The sequence below is a fragment of the Herpailurus yagouaroundi genome, unplaced genomic scaffold, assembly GCF_014898765.1.
Source record: "Herpailurus yagouaroundi ecotype Mexico unplaced genomic scaffold, PumYag 186, whole genome shotgun sequence".
NCBI lineage: Eukaryota > Metazoa > Chordata > Mammalia > Carnivora > Felidae > Herpailurus > Herpailurus yagouaroundi.
In genome coordinates, this window is record NW_024412417.1 from 2,568,117 (window position 1) to 2,588,687 (window position 20,571).

A 20,571-nucleotide genomic window follows, 5' to 3' on the forward strand; every position below is an offset into this window, starting at 1 on the left:
CTGGGGCTCTTCTCAGGTTCTCTGGGATTTTCTCGGGACTTTCCCTCAGTGCACCGACTCTAGTAGTCCTTGGGGAACTGATGACCTCTAGGGGAGGTTACTCCTTGGTGAGGATCTTAAGCCCCAAAAGGAGCCAGTAGGACCCTTCTTGCCCCAAATGGTGAGGGATTTCCCCTCTTGCCCTTCAAAGGGATCCTTCTCTCCCTCTCCTTTCTCTTCTCAGCCCTTTGGTGGTTTAGCTAGTACTCCTCAGACAACTGAAGGTCTCTGGCCAGGATGACTCCTTCACGTGATCTAAAGGTCTGAAGGCCAACAGGTTGGATTGCCTGCACCTGTGAAGGGAAGGACCCCTTTTCTCTCCACTCCCACTCTGTCTATGGATCATCTGGGGCAAATCTGCACATGCCACAGGCTCACTTGGGACCCTTTCCTAATGCTAGCTGACTCTCAGCTACCTCGCTTCTTTCAGGCCCCTCATTTTCATTTGTTCCTGTGCATGCAGCCACCATCTTGATCTGCAGGCAAAACATGTTCCTATGTGTCTGAGTGAATCCAACAATTCCATATCCGAATGGTGGTTCAACAAGGATCCCAGCCCATACCATCAGATGGTCCCCTCCCCCCTAAGTCCCACAGACCTGGCCACCAAGGAATTTCACTCAAGATGCCTATCATCACATTAATACAATATCATGCTCTGGTCTAAAACTGCACAAGCCCCCTGATGGACTGACCAGTTTAGGTAGGAACAGGGTGCCCCCTCCTTTCCAGCATGAAGCAGTTACAGAAGATGAGACCTCTGTCTAAATGCCAAAGACTTGTCATTATTGATATGTGTGTGGCAGGCGGGGGGATGTAGAGAGCTCTTTTAGGCAACAGGCCTGAGCAATGCAAACTCGAGTAAGGTAAAAGCACCCACAACCACTATAGCCACCACAGCCACCACCACCAGCCTGAATGCAAACAGGCTCATTAGGCAGCCCTCCTCAAAATAACCATGGGCCCTAAATGACCAATGGGCTACTCACCACCAGGCACAGCTACCAAAAAGGGAAATTCCGTGTGTTCCCATACCTCCTCACTTCCCCCTTAACTGTAGCCCCTCGTCACCACTGCATCCGGGCAGACAGTCTCTCCTTTGCTGTCCTGCTCACTGCTCCCTTGCAGTGTTTTCAATCAATTATATATCTTTTTAAAGAAAAGGCATGAACATAGCCCTAATGGTTCATCAATAAGACATGCTTACAGGGTCTCTGTTTTTCCTATAGTGGTAGCAGTTATTCCCTCCATATCCAGGGAGTAACCCACATCTTACTCTCAACATGCAAATGAAGGAGACCCCTATTTGTTGGACATCAAGGAGAATATATTGAAATAGAACTGGTGTGTGTGTGTGTGTGTGTGTGTGTTGTTGTTGTTGTTGTTGTTGTTGTTGCAGGGAGAAGGGGTGTCTTATACGAACACAGTATTCTGGAATATTCTCTTATTTACCCTATGCTATAATTACACGAGACATTTTCAGTTGTAATTTCCATTTTTAGTGATGTTTTCGAATTATAGTTTATTAAGTGTTTCTTCACAAAATTCTGACTCAAGAAATACGTTGTAGGGGGCACTTGGGGGGCTCAGTTGGTTAGACATCTGACTCTTGATTTCGAATCAGGTCAGGATTTCACTGTTCCTGAGATCCAGCCCCACATTAGGCTCTGTGCTGACAGTGTGGAGCCTGCTTGGGATTCTCTCTTTCGCTCCCATTCTCTCTGCCCCTCTCCTGCCCGCACACACTCTCTCTCCCTCAAAATAAATAAATAAACATTTAAAAAGGCAATATGTTGTATAAAATTAAGCGGACTGGAAAGTAACTAAATTTAATGGAATTAAAAATAATTGACTCATACTGTGAAATATGTACAATATCCAAATTCTTAAATGCCACTGTATCGTGACACTAGAGGGAGCTCGGCATTTAATTTGTATTCTGAGTCCAGCACCCTGGCAGTCACATCACGAGGCAGCTTGCATCCTGTTGGGCTGTGTGTAAAAGGGCTTCCAAACAAACCAATGTCGTTATTTTTCCTAGTAAAGAAAAGTGATTGAAAGCGTTAGCTCTCCTGCTTTTCATGGTATTTGGAGCAAGGAGAAATGCCTGTGTCCCTGTGGCACCACTGTCAAAATAACACATACACTTCTTTGAATGCCCCCTCTGAAGTGACTCATGCTCTTTGCAACCGTCCAAAAAGGAATGGATGAGTGAAGACCGGAACACAAGGCATGAAGTGTGCTGCAGCCTACTGTCTCAGGACGAGGGTGTAGAATGGTCAGTAACAAGATGTGAGCCTCCATGAAGCTCCACCTTGAAATCCCCAGTATTATAATGTATCAACTGCTCATAAATACACCTCTTGTGATAGATGCATTTTTTAAAAAACAAGAGAGACCTCAATTTTGTCACCACTGTTCATGGCCAAAGCCACTGAACTTTGGACTCAAGCTGTTTTAAAAAAAAAAGATTAGATGAGACTTTTAGAAGACAGTAAACATTCACCAAGTCCTGCAGCTGAGGGCTTTTGAACAAAAATAAAAGATAATTCTGGGTCTCAGAGAAATAATTGGATGAGACTCGTAAAAAAGAATGAAAAGGATAAAGGGGCACCTGGGTGGCTCAGTCGGTTAAGTGTCGGACTTCGGCTCAGGTCATGATTTCACGGTGTGTGAGTTTGAATCTCACATCAGGCTCCAGACTAGTGGTATAGGGCCTGCTTTGGATTTTCTCTCTCTCCCCGCCCCTCTCTGCCCCCTCCCCACTTGCTCCCTCACTTTCTCTCTCTCTCAAAATAAATACATAAACTTAAAAAAAAAAAAAAATGAAAAGTATATTAACATCACATGTCTTTTCTCACAAGCCTGATTTGTAGTGAGGAATTAAAACATGGGGCGCCTGGGTGGCGCGGTCGGTTAAGCGTCCGACTTCAGCCAGGTCACGATCTCGCGGTCCGTGAGTTCGAGCCCCGCGTCGGGCTCTGGGCTGATGGCTCGGAGCCTGGAGCCTGTTTCCGATTCTGTGTCTCCCTCTCTCTCTGCCCCTCCCCCGTTCATGCTCTGTCTCTCTCTGTCCCAAAAATAAATAAACATTGAAAAATAAATAAATAAATAAATAAATAAAACATAATGAAAACAAGGGTTCCAGTGTTCCTTTCTGCTTTCCAAGCGGGAGCCAGTAAATAAGAGCCTTAAGTTTCTCAGGACATGGTTATTTGCATGTCCTGGGGGAAAAGCTAAAGTTCATAAAATCACAGACCCTTCAGTTTGGAAGAACTCAGAAGCCATTGTCTATCTCTTACCCACACGGGAAACGTCCTGCGGCCTCTAGGCTGCGCGGTGCTCAGGTGCACGGAGGAGATTCCCCCCGCCTGCTAAGGCAGCTTCGTCTATCGGATAGCTCCAATTCTGCAAAAGAATCTATCTTCAGAACTTCATCTTTCTGCTATATAACATTGTACTTTATTCTCATTCTGCCCTTTGGCTGAAAGTCAAAAGCCTTCTTTCTTGGTTCTCAGGAAAGGCATTGTGGACATTTTGTCCTTCCTCCTTTCCCAGCCCCACCCCCTCCCCCAACCAAAGCTTCTCATAGCCAGCCAAGAGAGTACCGGCTCGTTTGCAACACTTTTAATTAAAATACACTTTTCTCATTCTTCCCTTGGGATAAAACTTTGTAGAGAAATTAGAAAATTCAGACTTCCCAAACGAAGAAAAATGACATTACTGCTCATAATTTATTTTTCTATGTCATTGTATACCTCTTTGTTAAATATGTTTGCAAAAATAGAGGATCATCCGTTTTGTTCAAAAAAGTTTTGTTTTCATGTAACCAACCAATAAGTCATCTATAGCAACATTTTTAAAGTTGAATAGTACTCCACTGTGTTCTTGTAGCATATTTATTTAAATAATCCACTATTATTGGATATTGAGGCAGTCTTGCATTTTGGCTATTAGAAAACTCACTAAAAATTCTTGCAGATGCATTTGTGGCAAGACACTTGTGTTATTTTCTTATGTTTGAGTTTCTTAGTATTTTGGAAGTTAAGATCTTTTCATCTTTTTAAAAGTGACTTGTTTCAAAAGTAAAATATGTTTACCTCCTCAATAACTTCTTATGAAACATTGTCCAAGTCTATCATCACCTTTGCCAATCTTAAAATTGAGAAATTTACATTAAATTTAAATTAAAATTTTTAAAAATTGAGAAATTTATTTCTGTCTGAACACTTTTTCTGAAAAGCCGTCCCCTTCCCCCAACATCATTTTTCTAAGTTTTCTGAGCCCCCGGTCTAGGTTAGGTTCTGTTATAATGTCTCATTGTACTTTTTACTTGTCCTTCCTAGTACTTTTCATGATTGTAATTACATGGTTCACTGTATGATGGTTTGTTTAACTCTGTTGGCCTGTGAAAAGCACAAGGACAGAAATCCAGTCTGCTATTTCCGCACAGCGTCTCCAGTGACTCACACAGTACCTAGCAAAAACAGGTCCTCGAAACCCTTCTTGAATAAATGGAGTCACAAATTTTCAGTGACTGGGTTAACAAAGTTCACCATCTCAGGTAGACAAGAAATGTGATTTAATATTCTGTCTTCTGAGCCTTATTCTACAGGGCTGGCAGAAGACTTAACCCCGGTCATATTGACAGGTTTCTACATCTTGCCCGCCTCACACCCTACTGATCCATAGACACTGGGTCCACACAGGGCAAAGGAATTGAGAGAGGAACTGCTTGTTGGTCCACATGTTACCTGTCCACTGTTCTTTCTGCATGGCCTCACTGGGTCTAAGGCTCTTTCCAGCTTATGTGACATGTCTGGGACATGTGAACCTTCTCAGAAGGCTGCCTGCACAACGGTCTGCACCCTCAAATCAATTTCTCAAACAAAATATGTATAAGGATCACTTGAGGGCTGTTGTTAAAATGCAGGTCCCCAGGCTCCAATCCCCAAAATCCCAGCAGGTCTGGGTGGAGCATAGGAATCTGTCCTTTTTAACAAGAGCCACCCACCCAAAGTGACATATCACCTTGGTAGATCACAAGTTGAGACACATTAATAAAGGATTTTTTAAAAAATACTTGTAGATAGGGGCACCTGGGTGGCTCAGTCGGCTAAGCGTCTGACTTCAGCTCAGGTCATGATCTCACAGTCTGTGAGTTCAAGCCCCTTTGCTGACAGCTCAGAGCCTGCAGCCTGTTTCAGATTCTGTGTCTCCCTCTGTTGGGGGTATAGCTCAGGGGTAGAGCATTTGACTGCAGATTCTGTGTCTCCCTCTCTCTCTGACCTCCCCCGTTCATGCTCTGTCTCTCTCTGTCACAAAAATAAATAAACGTTAAAAAAAAAATACTTGTAGATATATCATTTCATCCCCTCAGTTATATTTTAAAGTAAGGAGGACTCGTATTGTCTTCATCTTATAGATCAGGAAACTGAGTGTTTAAAACATGACAGGGGCATCCCAGATCTTTTCTACAGGCTGGCCCTTTAACTATCAGAGAGATTGAGTTTATCTTATACAGAAAACATGTAGATGTTTATGCACTAAACTGTATATACCTTGAGGACAGCAAGTCTTATCCATTTTCCTATTTCTAGTACTTAGCCAAGCACAATAAATATTTGATGAAAGAACTAATTTTTGAATATCTAATATTTCAAACAAAGCATCCTTTGAAACATTTTTAGTTTTTCTCAATCAACAAAAGTTCCAGGAAAAAAAAAACACAAAAACAAAAAACCCTTCAAGCTACAGTTTTCACAAAATATAAACCTTTCTTTGTTTCTTAATAGCTGAGCTAAAGGTAACTTTCTCACAGTTGGGGAAAGATCGTGAGGTCACACAATGCCACCTGGAATGGAATGGCCACTTGTTGCTTGTTCATGGAACTGATGAGGCCAACAATCCTTTGTTTCTGGTATAATCAGACTCTGAAGTTCATCCAGGCCTCTAGGTCCAGGCTGCCCATGCTGGCTGCCTAGCTTCCAGATAACTGACCTCGCTTCTGCTGACTCATAAAGACAACTCCCAGAGTCACACAGGGCCCCTATTCAGATGGAACCAGTTTCTTAACCTTTTTTTTTTTTTTTTTTTTGCATGGGAAGGGGAGACATAAAACCCTTTGAAATAAAAGGGACTCCTTTGAATCTTGCAAATAATGTCAATGGACACCTTAAACAAGATTTTTGAACCATTTTGCAAAATCAAATATTTTCTGATTACTCATAAAATATTTTCTGCTGGAAATAATTTGCGTAAGGGTATAGCTCTAAGTGGTTTATCTAGTAAACTGAGAGACAACAAAGTGATTTTGATGCTTATTATGACCCCCAACATAGTTTATTCAGCAGCAGCTTGTTCAAGGCTATTTTTTTCATTCTACAGTGGAATGTTTAGGAAAGCTTGTATTTCCATCAAAGGTAAACACAGAAATCATATGGAAGGAAATTTGGTCTGGAAGTTTGTGTAGTGACAGTACTTAATGCGAAGAAAACTGCTCAATATAATTCTGTTTTCAGTGACAGAGGAGCTTGGCAATATATCACAAATTAAAACTTGAGGTGTAATGTATAAAATGTTAATTATCAAGGGGTTACAGTCTCTTCTCACACATTTAAAGTTAACAATACATATCAAAGTATGAAATAAGAAGAGCCTCTCTCCAGCTACTCCTAGAATCAAGACAATACCCTGACCAGTGTTTTTGACTTTACAGTATCTGCAACTACAAATAGCATAGACTGTCTGCAAGCACTTTCTTGGCAAAACCAGTTTGGAAACTTTTATCTTACCGGTAAGACATGTTTCTCTTTTGTAATACAGCACCCTGTGATGATTCACAAGGACAGGAAGAATTGTGCCCTGTATGAAATTTCTAGGTCAGAGGTGGAATAACATAGGAATATCAACTAATGAGACTATAAAGGTAAGATGTTTTATCAAGCTGTTGTTGAGTCCAATTGTAGTGATCCAACAAAAGGACTGCTGTTTTCTCTGATAAATATTTTCATTTTATCCACTTTACAATCAGGGAAACCAAGTTTTGGGGAATTTAAATAACTTCCCCTAACCAGCAGTGAGAAAACAAAGTCTGCCATATGACTCCATATCCCAATACCACACTAACCCCAACACACTTTCTTTAACTGAAACGTATGTGAAAAATACTATGGTTTAGCTAATTCGGGTACTCTGGGAAGCAACATTAGTGTGAGTAATACAGAGTGAGAATAAAAGACAAATTTTCTTAAGCTTTGGAATAAGTTTCTATACCTATGTCTGGACATGGGTGTTGTTAATATTCTGAGATTTGATAAAACTCTCTTGTTCTCCAAAGCCAGGGTAGATAATTTGCTATCTTGATTTTGAAACAAACATCATACCTCCTTCCCTTTCAACGACTTTTGGATTGGAATTCCAGAAAATGTAGTTACAGGGATAAAAGAACAGATTTAGAGGCACGTGAGTGGCTCAGTAGTTAAGCGTCCAACTCTTGATTTCAGCTCAGGTCATGATCTCACAGTCTTGAGATTGTGCCCCGCGTAGGGTTCTGCACTGAGTGTGGAGCCTATTTGGGATTCTCTCTCTCCCTCTCTCTTTCTCCGCCTCTTGCCTGCTAGTGCTCTTTCTCTCTCTCTCAAAATAAATATATATTTAAAAAAAAAAGATTTAAAACCAGGATTATCTGAAATACCTGGTCGCTTTTTTTGTAACACATAACTTAGGGGTATAAACAGGAAAGGTGATCATGTTAACAGGTGATCAGATTAAAACTGACTATTAAAACTGACCAGATGGAAGTATCATAGGAGAGTTAAAGGCAAGATTTATTTGGTATAAGTCTGTATTGTTCATGCATTCATGACTAGAGGACGAGGCAGGTGATATTTCAGCAACAACATACCTTGCTATTTCGAGATCACCGAGGAGACAGAAAAATGCTTGCAACTAAAACGCAGCTGAACTAATTAATTTGCAATGGTGCTTTCACACTGAAATGTTATATTCTAAGTTTCTAAAAGAATTACTTTGTTGTCAGCTAAAGATTTTGGAAAGGAACACACATATTAAACATTCTGATAAATATTTTCCTTTACATGGTTTTTAAATCACTAAAATGCCTGCAGCTGTGGTAACAAGGAAAGTCTAAACAGCAAAAACTGTTTTATGTAATATGCGGTTGTGATTTTCATTAAATAATAATAAAACATTAAATAATATGAAACCAACTATAAAAGTAGTGTATATTTTTGGAAAATTTAAAAAGAAATTTTAGGGGCACCCGGGTGGCTTAGTCAGTTAAGCATCCAACTTCGGCTCAGGTCATAATCTCGCAGTTCGTGACTTCAAGCTCCGTGTCAGGGTCTATGCTGACAGCTCAGAGCCTGGAGCCTGCTTCAGATTCTGTGTCTCCTTCTCTCTCTGCCCCATCCCCTACTTGTCTCTCTCTGTCCCTCAAAAATAAATAAACATTAAAAAAAATTTTTTTAAAGATGTTTAAAAAGAAATTTTAAAAAGAAAATTTTAAAGTTCAATATACTGAAAAGTAAACAGCAAAGACAAATCTCAAACCATCTAAGAATAGAAATAATGATAATACTTTTTAAAGTTTTTATTTGAATACTAACATTTTAATGTATTTTCTTCCTATCATTTTTCTAAACATTTTTCTAAACATTTGGGGCATTTTAAAAACATATATAATCGGGGCACCTGGGTGGCTCAGTCGGTTGGGCGACCGACTTCGGCTCAGGTCATGATCTCGCGGTCCGTGAGTTCGAGCCCCGCGTCGGGCTCTGTGCTAACAGCTCAGAGCCTGGAGCCTGTTTCAGATTCTGTGTCTTCCTCTCTCTCTGACCTTCCCCCATTCATATTCTGTCTCTCTCTGTCTCTAAAATGAATAAATGTTAAAAAAAAAAAAAGAAAAAAAACATATAATTGAAATGCACTCTGCGTGAATTTATCATATCTTATTTAACTATTACTTTGTAGTCAGAGAATATTTTAAATTTTATGATTATAAATAACATTGTTGTGAACATCATTTTTTTTTAAACATTTTTAACATTTATTTGTTTTTGAGAGAGAGAAAGAGAGACAGAGTGATTGGGGGAAGAGCAGAGGGAGGGAGACAGAGAATGTGAAGTAGGCTCTGCACTCAGAGCGCAGATGTGGGGCTCGAACTCACGAACCATGAGATCATGACCTGAGCTGAAATCAAGAGCTGGACGCTCAGCCAACTGAGCCACCCAGGTGCCCTGAGAACATCTTTGAATACAGACTTTTCTGCATTTATTGTTATTTATGCAAGATAGACTCCTAGCAAAAGAATTGTTGCTAGCAATTGGATCAAAAGATATAATTAGTTAATTTCACTTAATATATAATCAAATATAATTTTGTTCACCATTGCAAATAATATTTTATTGGCTCTATGATGCATTTTAATATCTCTGAAATCAGAAGGCAACATAAAATCCACGGTGTCAACATCATGGTTTTCCAAGCCCAGACCTGGCTGTCATTTCCTGTGTATGTGTGAATGTAGTGGTTATACCTGGTGGCGACAGCTGGAGCTCTGTGACCCTCCCCAACTCAGTCAACAAGCCTGGTTGAGACCATATGAAGAAGAAATGAGCCCTGGTTATTCTCCAAACACTTTCCCTTGACACCCATTCCCGGGTGAGGAAAGCACATGTCTCAAAACACAAAACAGTTTTTAGCCCCTTCGAGCTCACTTTGAAGGAAGGACATTAACATCTCACCCTTGATAGCACAGAGGACAAAATTATGCAGAAAAACATGTACACAAACAACTCCAAATGCAAGAGTGACACGGAAGAGTTGAATTCCAAATTTAAAGAAGTTGGCTTATATTTTTCTTTTCTATACATGACCTACAATTATAAATAACACAATTTCGTGCCTAAAAACGTCTAAACTCGTTAAGTATAAAATCAATGTTATACATGAAAGAAATCATTGGATCTGCCGTTGTATATGGCAGGCTTTATTTCTTTCCTTGTGATAAAACAAAGTTGTATCTTAAGATACATCTTCAATGCACCAGGACACTTGTATTGCCAAATTAGTTTTCATAGGTGTTATATCAATTTATAAGCCAGCAGTTTATTACGGTGGGAAAATAGCTTAAAAGTTTTAAGTTCTATTAAATACAGAATGTGTAGAATATAATTAGAGTAGTGCAGCATATAAAAAAATTATGAAAGGCTACTTAAAAGATAAATTTTCACACATTTTTCACCTTGTGTGAAACAATAAATAATTGGTGATGATAATGCACTTATTGCTGTAGCAGCAATTTTAAAATATAATATTATTAAGGTAATATTAAACATTAAATGTTTAAATGTGAAACTATTCTTCTTTTCAGAAAAAAAAATTAAAGGAAAATTTATAACAGATTTACCTTCAACTCCTTCACAACTAATATATGTTATTTTCCTAAAATGTGTCTCTTCATTTTATTTTTAAAAAATTTTAATGTTTATATTTGAGAGAGAAAGAGAGAGAGAGAGAGAGAGAGAGAGAGAGAGAGAGAGATTGCATGACCAGGGGAGGGACAGAGAAAGACAGAGACGTAATCTGAAGCAGGCTCCAGGCTCTGAGCTGTCAGCACAGAGCCTGACATGGGACTCAAACCCACAAACCGTGATTTCATGACCTGAGCTGAAGTCGGATGCTCAACCGACCGAGCCACCCAGGCGCCCCTAAAACTGTGTATCTTTAAGTGTCAGAACAATAACAGTTGGGTTCAAATCAAGATGAAACAGTATCTGGAAGTTCAGGAGACCAAGATAATAAAAATCCACAACAAAATAATTTCCCTTATTGAGCATCTACAGAACCAGGCCAACTAGGGGCGCCTGGGTGGCGCAGTCAGTTAAGCGTCCGACTTCGGCCAGGTCATGATCTCGCGGTCCGTGAGTTCGAGCCCCGCGTTGGGCTCTGGGCTGATGGCTCAGAGCCTGGAGCCTGTTTCCGATTCTGTGTCTCCCTCTCTCTCTGCCCCTCCCCCGTTCATGCTCTGTCTCTCTCTGTCCCAAAAATAAATAAACGTTGGGAAAAAAAAATTTAAAAAAAAAAAAAAAAAAAGAACCAGGCCAACTACATGCACCACAGCAAACAGGAATTTCATGCAGTAGGTATTATTATCCCTAGTAAACAGAGAAAGAAACTGAGCCTCAGACCAGGTGTTTAGTGTGACTGGTGGTCAGTGAGAACTATTTTGAAGCCCATGATTTATACCATTGTTTTCTCAATTTATAATAGAGTATTAAGTCTTCTCTAAAGCCAAGCAAAGTTCCAACCACTGCCTTCATAGGCTTAAGACCTAAACAAAATATTTGCAACATGCGAGACACATGATTTATATCCTTTATAAACAAATTACTCCCGGGGAGAGACACCAAGATGGTGGCGTAGGAGGACACTAGGCTCACTGCGCGTCCTGCTGATCACTTAGATTCCACCTACACCTGCCTAAATAACCCAGAAAACCGCCAGAGGATCAGCAGAACGGAGTCTCCGGAGCCAAGCACAGACGAGAGGCCTACGGAAGAGGGTAGGAAGGGCGGCGAGGCGGTGCATGCTCCATGGACTGGCGGGAGGGAGCCTGGGCAGAGGGGCGGCTCGCCGGCCAAGCAGAGCCCCCGAGTCTGGCTGGCAAAAGTGGAGGGGCCTGACGGACTGTGTTCTGACAGCAAGCGCGACTTAGCGGCTGGGAGGTCATAAGTTAACAGCTCTGCTCAGAAAGCGGGCAGGCTGGAGGACAAAGGGAGGGAGAGCTGCTGAGCCCCCGGAAGACAGAGCTCAGTTTGGTGGGGAACAAAGGCACTCGCCAGCGCCATCTCCCCTGCCCAATCCCCAGCCAAAATCCCAAAGAGAACCAGTTCCTGCCAGGGAACTTGCTCGCTCCGCGCAAACACCCAACTCTGTGCTTCTGCGGAGCCAAACCTCCGGCAGCGGATCTGACTCCCTCCCGCTGCCACAGGGCCCCTCCGGAAGTGGATCACCTAAGGAGAAGCTAGCTAAGCCTGCCCCTCCTGCCCACGGGCACCTTGCCTACCCACCCCAGCTAAGACGCCAGATCCCCAGCATCACAAGCCTGGCAGAGTGCAAGTAGCCCAGACGGGCCACCCCACCCCACAGTGAATCCCGCCCCTAGGAGAGGGGAAGAGAAGGCATACACCAGTCTGACTGTGGTCCCAGCGGTGGGCTGGGGGCGGACATCAGGACTGACTGCGGCCCCGCCCACCAACTCCAGTTATACACCACAGCACAGAGGAAGTGCCCCGCAGGTCCTCACCACGCCAGGGACTATCCAAAATGACCAAGCGGAAGAATTCCCCTCAGAAGAATCTCCAGGAAATAACAACAGCTAATGAGCTGATCAAAAAGGATTTAAATAATATAACAGAAAGTGAATTTAGAATAATAGTCATAAAATTAATCGCTGGGCTTGAAAACAGTATAGGTGACAGCAGAGAATCTCTTGCTACAGAGATCAAGGGACTAAGGAACAGTCATGAGGAGCTGAAAAACAATTTAAACGAAATGCAAAACAAAATGGAAACCACCACGGCTCGGATTGAAGAGGCAGAGGAGAGAATAGGGGAACTAGAAGATAAAGTTATGGAAAAAGAGGAAGCTGAGAAAAGGAGAGATAAAAAAATCCAGGAGTATGAGGGGAAAATTAGAGAACTAAGTGATACACTAAAAAGAAATAATATACGCATCATTGGTATCCCAGAGGAGGAAGAGAGAGGGAAAGGTGCTGAAGGGGTACTTGAAGAAATCATAGCTGAGAACTTCCCTGAAGTGGGGAAGGAAAAAGGCATTGAAATCCAAGAGGCACAGAGAACTCCCTTCAGACGTAACTTGAATCGATCTTCTGCACGACATATCATAGTGAAACTGGCAAAATACAAGGATAAAGAGAAAATTCTGAAAGCAGCAAGGGGTAAACGTGCCCTCACATATAAAGGGAGACCTATAAGACTCGTGACTGATCTCTCTTTTGAAACTTGGCAGGCCAGAAAGAATTGGCACGAGATTTTCAGTGTGCTAGACAGAAAAAATATGCAGCCGAGAATCCTTTATCCAGCAAGTCTGTCATTTAGAATAGAAGGAGAGATAAAGGTCTTCCCAAACAAACAAAAACTGAAGGAATTTGTCACCACTAAACCAGCCCTACAAGAGATCCTAAGGGGGACCCTGTGAGACAAAGTACCAGAGACATCACTACAAGCATAAAACATACAGACATCACAATGACTCTAAACCCATATCTTTCTATAATAACACTGAATGTAAATGGATTAAATGCGCCAACCAAAAGACAGAGGGTATCAGAATGGATAAAAAAACAAGACCCATCTATTTGCTGTCTACAAGAGACTCATTTTAGACCTGAGGACACCTTTAGATTGAGAGTGAGGGGATGGAGAACTATTTATCATGCTACTGGAAGCCAAAAGAAAGCTGGAGTAGCCATACTTATATCGGACAAACTAGACTTTAAATTAAAGGCTGTAACAAGAGATGAAGAAGGACATTATATAATAGTGACAGGGTCTATCCATCAGGAAGAGCTAACAATTATAAATGTCTATGCGCCGATACCGGAGCCCCCAAATATATAAAACAATTACTCACAAACATAAGCAACCTTATTGATAAGAATGTGGTAATTGCAGGGGACTTTAACACCCCACTTACAGAAATGGATACATCATCTAGACACACGGTCAATAAAGAAACAAGGGCCCTGAATGAGACATTGGATCAGATGGACTTGACAGATATATTTAGAACTCTGCATCCCAAAGCAACAGAATATACTTTCTTCTCGAGTGCACATGGAACATTCTCCAAGATAGATCATATACTGGGTCACAAAACAGCCCTTCATAAGTTTACAAGAATTGAAATCATACCATGCATACTTTCAGACCACAATGCTATGAAGCTTGAAATCAACCACAGGAAAAAGTCTGAAAAACCTCCAAAAGCATGGAAGTTAAAGAACACCCTACTAACGAATGAGTGGGTCAACCAGACAATTAGAGAAGAAATTTAAAAATATGTGGAAACAAACGAAAATGAAAATACAACAATCCAAACGCTTTGGGACGCAGTGAAGGCAGTCCTGAGAGGAAAATATATTGCAATCCAGGCCTATCTCCAGAAACAAGAAAAATCCCAAATACAAAATCGAACAGCACACCTAAAGGAAATAGAAGCAGAACAGCAAAGGCAGCCTAAACCCAGCAGAAGAAGAGAAATAATAAAGATCAGAGCAGAAATAAACAATATAGAATCTAAAAAAACTGTAGAGCAGATCAACGAAACCAAGAGTTGGTTTTTTGAAAAAATAAACAAAATTGACAAACCTCTAGCCAGGCTTCTCCAAAAGCAAAGGGAGATGACCCAAATAGATAAAATCATGAATGAAAATGGAATTATTACAACCAATCCCTCAGAGATACAAACAATTATCAGGGAATACTATGAAAAATTATATGGCAACAAATTGGACAACCTGGAAGAAATGGACAAATTCCTGAACACCCACACTCTTCCAAAACTCAATCAGGAGGAAATAGAAAGCTTGAACAGACCCGTCACCAGCGAAGAAATTGAATCGGTTATCAAAAATCTCCCAAGAAATAAGAGTCCAGGACCAGATGGCTTCCCAGGGGAGTTCTACCAGACGTTTCAAGCAGAGATAATACCTATCCTTCTCAAGCTATTCCAAGAAATAGAAAGGGAAGGAAAACTTCCAGACTCATTCTATGAAGCCAGTATTACTTTGATTCCTAAACCAGACAGAGACCCAGTAAAAAAAGAGAACTACAGGCCAATATCCCTGATGAATATGGATGCAAAAATTCTCAATAAGATACTAGCAAATCGAATTCAACGGCATATAAAAAGAATTATTCACCATGATCAAGTGGGATTCATTCCTGGGATGCAGGGCTGGTTCAACATTTGCAAATCAATCAACGTGATACATCACATTAACAAAAAAAAAGAGAAAAACATATGATCCTGTCAATCGATGCAGAAAAGGCCTTTGACAAAATCCAGCACCCTTTCTTAATAAAAACCCTTGAGAAAGTCGGGATAGAAGGAACATACTTAAAGCTCATAAAAGCCATTTATGAAAAGCCCACAGCTAACATCATCCTCAACGGGGAAAAACTGAGAGCTTTTTCCCTGAGATCAGGAACACGACAGGGATGCCCACTCTCACCGCTGTTGTTTAACATAGTGCTGGAAGTTCTAGCATCAGCAATCAGACAACAAAAGGAAATCAAAGGCATCCAAATTGGCAAAGATGAAGTCAAGCTTTCGCTTTTTGCAGATGACATGATATTATACATGGAAAATCCGATAGACTCCACCAAAAGTCTGCTAGAACTGATACATGAATTCAGCAAAGTTGCAGGATACAAAATCAATGTACAGAAATCAGTTGCATTCTTATACACTAACAATGAAGCAACAGAAAGACAAATAAAGAAACTGATCCCATTCACAATTGCACCAAGAAGCATAAAATACCTAGGAATAAATCTAACCAAAGATGTAAAGGATCTGTATGCTGAAAACTATAGAAAGCTTATGAAGGTAATTGAAGAAGATTTAAAGAAATGGAAAGACATTCCCTGCTCATGGATTGGAAAAATAAATATTGTCAAAATGTCAATACTACCCAAAGCTATCTACACATTCAATGCAATCCCAATCAAAATGGCACCAGCATTCTTCTCGAAACTAGAACAAGCAATCCTAAAATTCATATGGAACCACAAAAGGCCCCGAATAGCCAAAGTAATTTTGAAGAAGAAGACCAAAGCAGGAGGCATCACAATCCCAGACTTTAGCCTCTACTACAAAGCTGTCATCATCAAGACAGCATGGTATTGGCACAAAAACAGACACATAGACCAATGGAATAGAATAGAAACCCCAGAACTAGACCCACAAACGTATGGCCAACTCATCTTTGACAAAGCAGGAAAGAACATCCAATGGAAAAAAGACAGTCTCTTTAACAAATGGTGCTGGGAGAACTGGACAGCAACATGCAGAAGGTTGAAACTAGACCACTTTCTCACACCATTCACAAAAATAAACTCAAAATGGATAAAGGACCTGAATGTGAGACAGGAAACCATCAAAACCTTAGAGGAGAAAGCAGGAAAAGACCTCTCTGACCTCAGCCGTAGCAATCTCTTACTCGACACATCCCCAAAGGCAAGGGAATTAAAAGCAAAAGTGAATTACTGGGATCTTTTGAAGATAAAAAGCTTCTGCACAGCAAAGGAAACAACCAACAAAACTAAAAGGCAACCAATGAAATGGGAAAAGATATTTGCAAATGACTTATCGGACAAAGGGCTAGTATCCAAAATCTATAAAGAGCTCACCAAACTCCACACCAGAAAAGCAAATAACCCAGTGAAGAAATGGGCAGAAAACATGAATAGACACTTCTCTAAAGAAGACATCCGGATGGCCAACAGGCACATGAAAAGATGTTCAGCGTCGCTCCTTATCAGGGAAATACAAATCAAAACCACACTCAGGTATCACCTCACGCCAGTCAGAGTGGCCAAAATGAACAAATCAGGAGACTATGGATGCTGGAGAGGATGTGGAGAAACGGGAACCCTCTTGCACTGTTGGTGGGAATGCAAATTGGTGCAGCCACTCTGGAAAGCAGTGTGGAGGTTCCTCAGAAAATTAAAAATAGACCTAACCTATGACCCAGCAATAGCACTGCTAGGAATGTATCCAAGGGATACAGGAGTACTGATGCATAGCGGCACTTGTACCCCAATGTTCATAGCAGCACTCTCAACAATAGCCAAATTATAGAAAGAGCCTAAATGTCCATCAACTGATGAATGGATAAAGAAATTGTGGTTTATATACACAATGGAATACTACGTGGCAATGAGAAAGAATGAAATATGGCCTTTTGTAGCAACGTGGATGGAACTGGAGAGTGTGATGCTAAGTGAAATAAGCCATACAGAGAAAGACAGATACCATATGGTTTCACTCTTATGTGGATCCTGAGAAACTTAACAGGAACCCATGGGGGAGGGGAAGGAAAAAAAAAAAAAAGAGGTTAGAGTGGGAGAGAGCCAAAGCATAAGAGACTGTTGAGAACTGAGAGCAAACTGAGGGTTGATGGGGGGTGGGAGGGAGGAGAGGGTGGGTGATGGGTATTGAGGAGGGCACCTTTTGGGATGAGCACTGGGTGTTGTATGGAAACCAATTTGACAATAAATTTCATATATTAAAAAAAAAAACAAATTACTCCATAGACAATGTAATTAAAAAAAAAAAAGATAGTTACAGATAGGACCAATGCAGGGCAAGAACTTTCTCCATTATCCTCTTAGCATCGCAAGCTGGGCCTAAGAATTTTATTGGTATAAGAGATTAACAGGAGAAAAGGATACAAATTCATGTAATTTTTTTGTGTGTATATGGGAGCCTTCACAAGGGATTGAAGACCCAGAGAAATAACCAGAGCAGGGAGCTTTGATATCCCTTAGACAAAGCAACAACATACTTGTGAAGAATTGACAAGACAAAGGAATGTAGGGTAGGGAGAGTAAATGGTGAGGAATTAACCAGGAAGATAAGGATTCATTTAACAAGGTTTGTTTGTACAGATTTCTTGGCTCCAGATTCCCCATCTATGATAAAAAGAATGTCTTCCTTCTTTCTGGTAAAGGGAGGGTACTTTTCACATGGGAGTTTTATCTCCTGCTTTCAGGGGGAAAAAGGTGGGTCAGAGCATCCTTCTTGTACCTCCTGTTTCTAAGATATCTTGAGTTTAAAATATTCAATATGCCAAAGTGGCAAATTCTGGGGTGAGAGATTCTGTTCTCCTTTACCAGGCAAGTCTAGGAACATAAATGCAAATGGCTAATAAACATAGTTTAAAATACTTAACCTTACTAATAAATGGGGACGTGAAAATTAAGGTAAGATATCAATTTTCCTTATCAGGCAAAAATTCAACATATCACAGTGGAGAAAAGGATACTCTCATATACTATTTTTAGGAGTGTAAAATAGTACCCATCAAAAAAAAAAGTCAAAATACCCGTATCTTTTGCCTCAGTAAGTGCATTTCTTATTATCCCTTAAGCAGAAACATTCACATAAAATGGGCAAGGTTATCTGTTCAAGACTATTCTTAGTAGCATTTTTGAAATTATTAAGAATTAGAATAAATTTCTTATTTTTTTAATGTTTATTTATTTTTGAGAGAGAGAGAGAAAGAGTGTGAGCAAGTGAGGGGCAGAGAAAGAGAGAAAGATATAGAATCCGAAGCAGGCTCCAGGCTCTGAGAGCCTGACACAGGGCTCGAACCCACGAGCTGGGAGATCATGACCTGAGCTGAAGTAGGACACTCAACTGACAGAGCCACCCAGGTGCCCCAAGAATTAGAATAAATTTAAAGTTAATCAGTGGAGGACCGGTTTAGAAAGCTGTGGTACATTCTTTCACTAGAATAAAATTCAGACTGAAAATAATGAAGCAAGTGTATAAGCAGTTGAAAGGTACACGTGATATGTCACTGAATAAAAAAGCAAGTTTCAGAATAATATGTTAGTCATGATACAATTTGGTTAAAAATAGATATGTATATCTTCATTTGCATAAAGAAAGGTGTAATAGGATAAAAATTGAAAAACATGGTTACATCTAAGGAAAGAGGGCTGTAGGAAAAAGTAGATAAGGAAGAAACATTACATTTTGTAAGATTTGATAATTTTTCATTACTTCCAACTTTTTAAATGAAAATATGTTGTAAGTCAAAAGACAGAAACATTTTAAGAAGTGAGAGCAACACATTCCTCAAGCAGTGTTGCCTGGATAGACTTGAGAAAATCTCAAAGGGAAAGTCAAACTCAAGCAGAGCTGGAAACCACTCAGTCCAATTGTTTCTCGAACTGCTTCCAACCCTAAAAACTGAAAAGTGTAACATTTTGTTTGCTTGATTTGTTTTTCATTTGAATTATTAAAGTGCAATTTACGGGGCACCTGGGTGGCTCAGTTGGTTAAGTGTCCCACTTTGGCTCAGGTCGTGATCTCATGGTTCCTGAGTTCAAGCCCCGCATCGGGCTCTGTGCTGACAGTTCAGAGCCTAGAGCTTGCTTCAGACTCTCTCTCTGCCCCTCCCCTGCTCACCCTCTGTCTCTGTTTGTCTGTCTCGCTCTCTCAAAAATAAATAAAATTAAAAAATATATATATAAAATAAATAAGACTGCTAAAGGGCAGATTGTTCATCTGTATTAAAAAAATAATAAAACAAAACAAAAAAACACTTTTCATTATAGAAATTTCCAAACACACCCCAAAATAAAATGATATAATGAATCCTCATTACCCAGCTTCAACAATTACTAATATTTTGCCAATTTTATTTCATTTATTCCCCCCGATTCTTTTTTTTTTTTTTTTTTTTGGCTAGCATATGATGGCAAATCTCAGACATCATATTATCTTATACTAAATCATACATATATAAGGTGGATAATGGTAGATAGTATGACAGCTCTTTTTTATTTTTTAATTTAATTTTTTTAAGTAGGTTCCATACCCAGCATGGAGCCCAACATGGGGCCCAAACTCACCAACAACTCTGAGATCAAGACCTGAGCTGATATCAAGACATCGACACTTAACTGAGTGACTTACCCAGGTGCCCCTGACAGCTCTATTTTTAAATGTCAATATTTACAAAATACCAGAAAGTCTTGTATTTTCTTATTCTGAGATATTTCAACATATCTGAAATTGGATAAAAAAATAAATTTGACATTTATTTCTTTCCCCTTTTATTTATTTATTTTTTTTTAATTTTTTTTTCAACGTTTATTTATTTTTGGGACAGAGAGAGACAGAGCATGAACGGGGGAGGGGCAGAGAGAGAGGGAGACACAGAATCGGAAACAGGCTCCGGGCTCTGAGCCATCAGCCCAGAGCCTGACGCGGGGCTCGAACTCCCAGACCGCGAGGTCGTGACCTGGCTGAAGTCGGACGCTTAACTGACTGCGCCACCCAGGCGCCCCTCTTTCCCCTTTTAAATAAATTCACTCTAAAAAAAAAAAAAACCAATAACTTTTTTTTTTTATGTTTATTTATTTTTGAGAGAGAAGGAGAGCACAAGCGGGAGAGGGGCAAAGAGAGGGGGACACAGGATCTGAAGCAGGTTCGTCACTGACAGTAGAGAGCCTGATGCAGGGCTCAAACTCACAAATCTCAAGATCATGACCTGAGCTGAAGTCAGATGCTTAACCAACTGAGCCACTCAGGCACCCCTAAAACCCAGTAACTTTTAAAATATGTATTTTATTTTGGACATAGCATAGATTATAGCCAGAGAAAAATATAATATTTTGCCTTATGGCATCATTATAGGTCTGTTTTCCCTTCAATTCCAACATGCAAAAATTCTGTAGCTTTTTT